Source organism: Brachypodium distachyon, chromosome 3 (genome assembly GCF_000005505.3).
Source record: "Brachypodium distachyon strain Bd21 chromosome 3, Brachypodium_distachyon_v3.0, whole genome shotgun sequence".
Classification (NCBI taxonomy): Eukaryota; Viridiplantae; Streptophyta; class Magnoliopsida; order Poales; family Poaceae; genus Brachypodium; species Brachypodium distachyon.
Genome location: NC_016133.3, coordinates 10,482,677 through 10,488,827, shown reverse-complemented (window position 1 = coordinate 10,488,827; position 6,151 = coordinate 10,482,677). Strand labels below are relative to the sequence as shown.

Sequence of the window (6,151 nt, the reverse complement as noted above, 5' to 3'; positions counted from 1 at the left end):
TGGAACAAACCGTCGCTGCATGGCTTGCTTCATCTCTCCCCAAGTACTAATGTGATCTCGACCCAACAATAGTTGATTCTCTTGTAGCTGATTCCACCAAGTGAGTGCATAACCAGAGAACTCAACACAAGCAAGGTTCATCCTCTTTAGATCATGAAGATTGTGGATGCGAAAAATCTGATCACATTGTTCTTCCCAATCAAAATAAGCATCTGCATCTTCCTTTCCGGTAAACTTGGGAACTTGGAACTTGATTCTTGCGGTGTTATCTCTATCATCTCTGTCACGACGGGGGTGACGACCATCATTTCCATAGGCAGCAGCTGTAACATCTCCGAATTTTCCCATTTTGGAATGTTAAACAAAATAATTATTTTAAATAAAAAAATTGGCTTTGAAAATATTTTGGTTGTGAATTTCTGAAGGATTTGAAATTTTTAGGACCTATTTAAATTTTTCCACACCATGTTTGAATATTCAACAAAAGAGTGGATTAATATGACTATCCAAATTATATAACATGGTTGGGAGATTTATATAAGTTCAAAGTATTTTATTTGGAACCATTTTTATATTATGTTTCTATCTGGACTATTATTCGCATCTTAATAAATCCTATTTTTTTTGAAGGATTTATTAGCACACTAAGTTTGCAATTTGGATGCCATGACCATTTGAGAGCATCGTTGGAATATTTGAATCAATTAGAAATGATTTCCAACGTTTACTTAAATGTTAAAGAGAGGGAATAATATGACTTTCCTAGTTATAAGGTTGGAAACATATTTAATGATGCACCTACGTTTTGTCGATTTTTATTTTGACATATTAATTTTGTTTTCAAGAAGAAGTTTCAAATATTCGAGAAGAGGATAACGTGACATCCTCATGTGCAAATATTATTTCAACATTTATTCCGTCGTTGAGAGTGAGATAACTTGACTTCCAAATAGACGACCGTTTTAATTCGTGCTCGTATATCTAATAGAAACTCTATTAGATACCCTGGGCAAGACTATTCTTCACCCTGGTCAGTCTAACCAGCCGGACGACCGGACAACCCTGGCCATTCGACCGAGGCACCGAGCCAGACGCCCCAGGCGATGTAATTTTTTAAATAAATTTCTCCCGAGCTACTCTCGCGTGCCCACCTATCCACTCATAATTGCGGTTCCAGTCGATTCGGGGTCCCGTTGGCGAGCGGCGAGCGGGACGAGCGTAGGCGGCAGCTGCTTCCGTCGGATTTCCGGCGGTGAGTGGTCGGCGGCAGCTGTGCTTCGGCGTTCATCGACGACGGAAGGGGCGACAAGCAGCTTACCGCGAGCTCAGTTCTGATTTTGACGGCGCGGCCGTCCACGGAGGAGCAGACCCGAGCCCTTGATATCCACCGGCGGCAGCAGCCGTCTCTCTCTCTCTCCCTCCCTCAGGCCAAGAGCATACAGGTGATTCTCTCTCCTCCGGTGAAGAAGCTCGTCCCAGTGGTTAAATCTCCTCCGGCGAAGCCGACTCTCCCTCCACTTCACTCCGGCCGGCAGCGGCTTCGCACGGCTCGACCGTCGAGGGGCCCTCCTGCACCTGCAGCACGACCTCCGACCCCCTGAGCCGCTGCCCTGCCGCCGAGTAAGAGCTCCATGATTAATTTTCTGAGATTAATTTTACTGCACTGCAAGCTAATTTTGCAACGATTTGCACAGCCGCAGGTCCTCATCTTCCCTTCACCGACTTGTTCGACGAGCTGCACGACCGCCCGCACTCATCTACTGTTAAGGTGAGAAACTCATGTTCATGTATGTCACCTGTTCGGCAGAATGCCTATGAGAGATGTGTTCATCGTTCCTTACTTTTTTTTGCTAAAGCCAACTTCATTTGCGTGATTCGTGTAGTTATTATTCTGCTGACTATGGCACTCACTGTTAGTATAAATTTGCTGATTTACCATTTGATCTACGACGCCCTGAGAAGATTGCTTTTCCATGATCTAATCGTCGTCTCACAAGTAGAAACAACAAAACACTTGAAATCTGGGGAGTTTCTTCTGCTGCTCATGGACATGTTTACATGAAAGAAAAATACTCCCATATGCGCAGCGAGCCGGTTTGGCTTGTCAGGATATGATTGTATGTTTTACCTTTACATTATGCAGAACACATTACAGGGTGCTTATGCTTATGATATAAATGGGAAAAAGTATATAGATGCTCTTGCGGGACTGTGGTGTGCAGCTCTAGGTATGTGCAATGTGCAATCTATAGAGATATATTTTATGATATACCTGAAATTTGTTGCATTATTTAGATAATGTGAGTTGTATCACCTATTATTTCTTCACTGTCTTAGTGCAGTAGATAGGTAGCCAAATTTAGATTTTAGACTCAAAAGTCGTTGCAATCTAACGAGCTTTGACAGGTATTTAAGTAATTACCAGGTAATGTAGGTGTTGCGCACTGATCACTTCTGGATTAGCAGAAGTATAAAAAGTGATGTGTGAAAGAATCACTTAATACTTTGTCAGAAATTAAAATCGGAACTATTAAGAGCTACCTTATTGACTAATCACATTTTTTTTAAAGGACAGGCTATTCCTACTTTAAGTTTCGATAGTTCACAATAGTGCCAGAATGAACAAGAGAATTACTACTTTCTTGTTCAGTTTGAGCAAAAATTTGAAACTACTTTCTTGTTCAGTTTTAGCATTAATTTGAAATCTGGTGCTATCATTACACTATTTTCCTGTTTTGCATTCCTGGAAGGATTTTGTTTTTCTAGATTTCTACAGAGCAAAGTTGTAGTTTATTTCTAGTATCTAATGTGTATCATGCATCTAGCAAAGATTTTCATGGAGTCATCATGTATGAGGAAAATATATATATATTTGTCCATTACAGCTTGTGGTCACCGTTAATTTCCCAGTGCTACATTTTACAGATGGTTTTAGACATTTTTTCTAGCTTACTGGTTGCATTGTGTTCAGGTGGTAACGAACCTCGACTTGTGAAAGCTGCAACAGACCAATTAAAGAAATTATCCTTCTACCATTCGTTCTGGAATCGTACTACCAAACCCTCACTGGTACATTCTTTATTCTTTCAGTGAGCTTTGGTCTTCCAGTATCCTCATCAGTACTTCCTTGTTATTTAAATTGTAGAGTATGTATTTTTCTTGTTGATGATATCCTGTTTGAAATGATTCTACCACTTAGAAAGGAAAATTTTGTTTATTGAAAATTTGCTTCAATGAAATTGATGATTAACGCTCTGTTTCTTTCAGGATCTTGCAAATGATATTCTGAACATGTTCACTGCAAGGGAAATGGGAAAGGTATTCTTCACAAATAGCGGTTCAGAAGCAAATGACTCTCAGGTACAGTAATTAGCTAAACAACCTGCCATCCTTTGGAGTTTATGCTAGTCATATATAAATACCCTCATCAAATCTGGGCATTGTGCTCAAAACAATACACACAGTGGTACTGAAACATTGACAGTAGGATGGTTATGAATTTTATATTGTACTCAGATTATCATATTTGCATTCAATGATTAGTTTTTCCCTTGCCTGACTATGTGTATTATTGAATTTACATTGGTCATGAGTGCAGACCACATGACCATCAGTGTGTTTCGTGCGAGCTCGAGGAATAAGTGAACCTTTTCCTCCAGTGAGTTCTTGCTCCAATGGGTTCGCTGCTGGTGATATCTCCTCCACCTCCTGCTCCAGTGAGCTCTTCCCCTGCATCACCGCCTCTCCGCCAGTAAAACTGCATGGTAAGCATGATTCTCTCATGTTTGACTCTGGATGATTTCACCCTTGCATACTTGTTCGGTGCAATGCAGCATTAGTGCAAAGTAGACAATGGCATGATTTAGGCTGTATATCCATTGCCCTCATAGCATAGGTAAGACTAATCTACGGACAATACAAAATTGGCTTAGCAGAACATGATCAGGAGGGCATGTTATCACTTTGGAGTTTGATTATTTCTACTTGGTGAATGCTTATGTTCCAAATTCTGGCCGTGGTTTACATAGATTGTTAAGATTTATCTTTCCTCTCATTATTTCTGATTCTTCATTTTTACTATCCTTGATCTTCCTTGTATCTAATTTTGTTTTATTTTCTTGCATGATGATCTGTAGATTTACAGGACGGTTGATGATGTTCATACTTGATTTAAGTTTACCATATTTTGGTTAAATCCAGATTCATTTTATGGAGTAGTTGTGATAATCATTCTTCATGTGATTTTAATTCGCGGCCTTCTTTCAATTACAGCGCAATGAAGGTTACAGGCAAAACTCCCGATAAAGTTAAAAAAATCAATATACAAGGGAGCCAGGATTCAGCTACATTTCATTTTGCTGCTCCTGTACTTGCCGCCTGCCGCCGCAGACGCCACCCGGTACGTCGTTCATGCTGCCCCTGAATGCTTGCTGGATGACGATGGACCTTGTTTTCTGTATGCTCGTGTTTTGACTTGTCTTGCGATTAAGTGTATCAGCCATGAGAAATATCATGTTGGATCAAGTTTAGATTATTAAGAATGCAATGCTTACTGTGTTTCAAATTTATTTTCCATGATTCTCAATGGTCTATAACTGTGAGAAAGGGTCTCAATGACATAGGAAGGCTCCGACCTTCGGAGGCTTGCTTGTTGTCTATTTTGGGGAACATCAGGTTCTGATTCTAAAATTTGGGACCTTGGATTTTATAAATTGGTTAAGTTTGTGGTCTCTAGTTAGTTTTTATAATGAGGTTTATTGAGGGAAACAACGAGTTTTGGTTCTGAAATTTGGGACATTAGATTTATTGACTGATTAAATTAAGTTTGATGTCTCTGGTTATTTTGTACAAGGAGGTCTAGTTATTTTCGTACAATGGTTCGGATTCAATTCGGGACAAGTTTCGATTATTATTGTATAATGAACTTCAGTTTGGGACAAAGCTCAAGTTAAAGTCTGAGGTCTCTAGTTTCAACTTTTCTTATACATCTAGCCGGATGTTGCAATGCTAGTTGATCTAGTATTTATGATACTGGCAGGTGCTTCTATGGATAAGTTGATTATGTTGATTTTTCAAGTGGCAGGGTACAACGTTCTTCCTGACTCTTTGAGTGGGTAGTAAGATTGTTTGAGCAAATAGTAAGTGATGTCTTCAGCAATACTTGAGGAAGGAGGCCTAGTGCGAGACAGCTAAATGGATGGCGGCCGGTGGGCGAATGCAAATTTTGGAAAGCCCGTAGATGCTTTGTGCTTCAGCTTCTCTTTCCAGAGCTCTGTCTTCAGCTTTGTGCTTCGGCCGTCCACTCGTCTATCAACCAACAGTGGGATGATGCCATCAGTTACGCTCTGCAACGAAATGAGCACGGGGGCCATATGCGAGGTGTCGGTTCCGGGCCCTTTCGCAGGCAGATGGCAAAAGAGGAAGGTTTCTGCAAACGCAGAAAGGCGTCCAGCAAAAAACAGAGCTCAGAGAAACTAGATGAGAAGATCCGGGTGTTGGCGAGGGAGGAGCTTAGGAAGCTCATGCGGCTTGCAAGGGACCAGCATGACGTCGACAACTTCATCGATCACGGTGTTTTCCCGGAGGCGCCCATCCAACCAACCCCACCCGCATCGGATCCATCCCCGCTGCAGAATAAGAGCACCTCATGCTCCGGCACCGAGTGCCAGCTTGACCTGCTTGGGGCACCCGACAAGAACCTCACGGTAAGCGTCTTCGCGCGCTACGAAAAATTGTGAAATACCACTATCATGCTCCAATCCATTAATGATGTTGCCATGTTTGTCATGCGCAGAAGGGCGTCAAATGCCGGCTACACATCCCGACGGTGGGGAACCCTCTAGGCGCGCGCGGGTTGCTGATGCCGCGTACGGCCGTGGTGCACCACGTGACCCTCCGAGACGACATGGTCAGGGTGCAGGTGGACCCCGTGCTTAGGGGCTTCGAGGACGAACCGGTCCCTTATCCTCCGCACGAAGAGGCGACGACCCTAAGGGATTGCGTCAACTCCTACCTCACCTGGCCTAGGAGGTTGGTGGTCCTCGCTACGGAGCCATCTCCATCTCCGTCCCCCCCTCTGTCCGTCTCCACCCGCCCGGCTCGTGACGTCTCCATCGCTGCTTGGCGCCTCACCCGGTCCTTTCGACTACGA

At 42.7% G+C, this 6,151-nt stretch overlaps 1 long non-coding RNA gene across 4 annotated transcripts; it reads left to right on the top strand.

Annotated features, from left to right (window-relative positions):
- Positions 1–1,115: 1,115 nt before the first annotated feature.
- On the top strand, positions 1,116–5,854 carry LOC112271446. 4 transcript variants are annotated; one of them, XR_002964412.1, is made up of 9 exons: positions 1,116–1,620; positions 1,695–1,768; positions 2,144–2,228; positions 2,972–3,069; positions 3,268–3,360; positions 3,599–3,764; positions 4,273–4,399; positions 5,039–5,705; positions 5,795–5,854. It is a non-coding gene; the product is annotated as an uncharacterized LOC112271446 (long non-coding RNA). The 4 variants fall into 4 exon arrangements; XR_002964411.1 differs by having other exon boundaries at positions 1,117–1,620; positions 5,078–5,705; XR_002964410.1 differs by having other exon boundaries at positions 1,118–1,620; positions 5,084–5,705.
- The last annotated feature ends 297 nt before the right edge of the window (positions 5,855–6,151 follow it).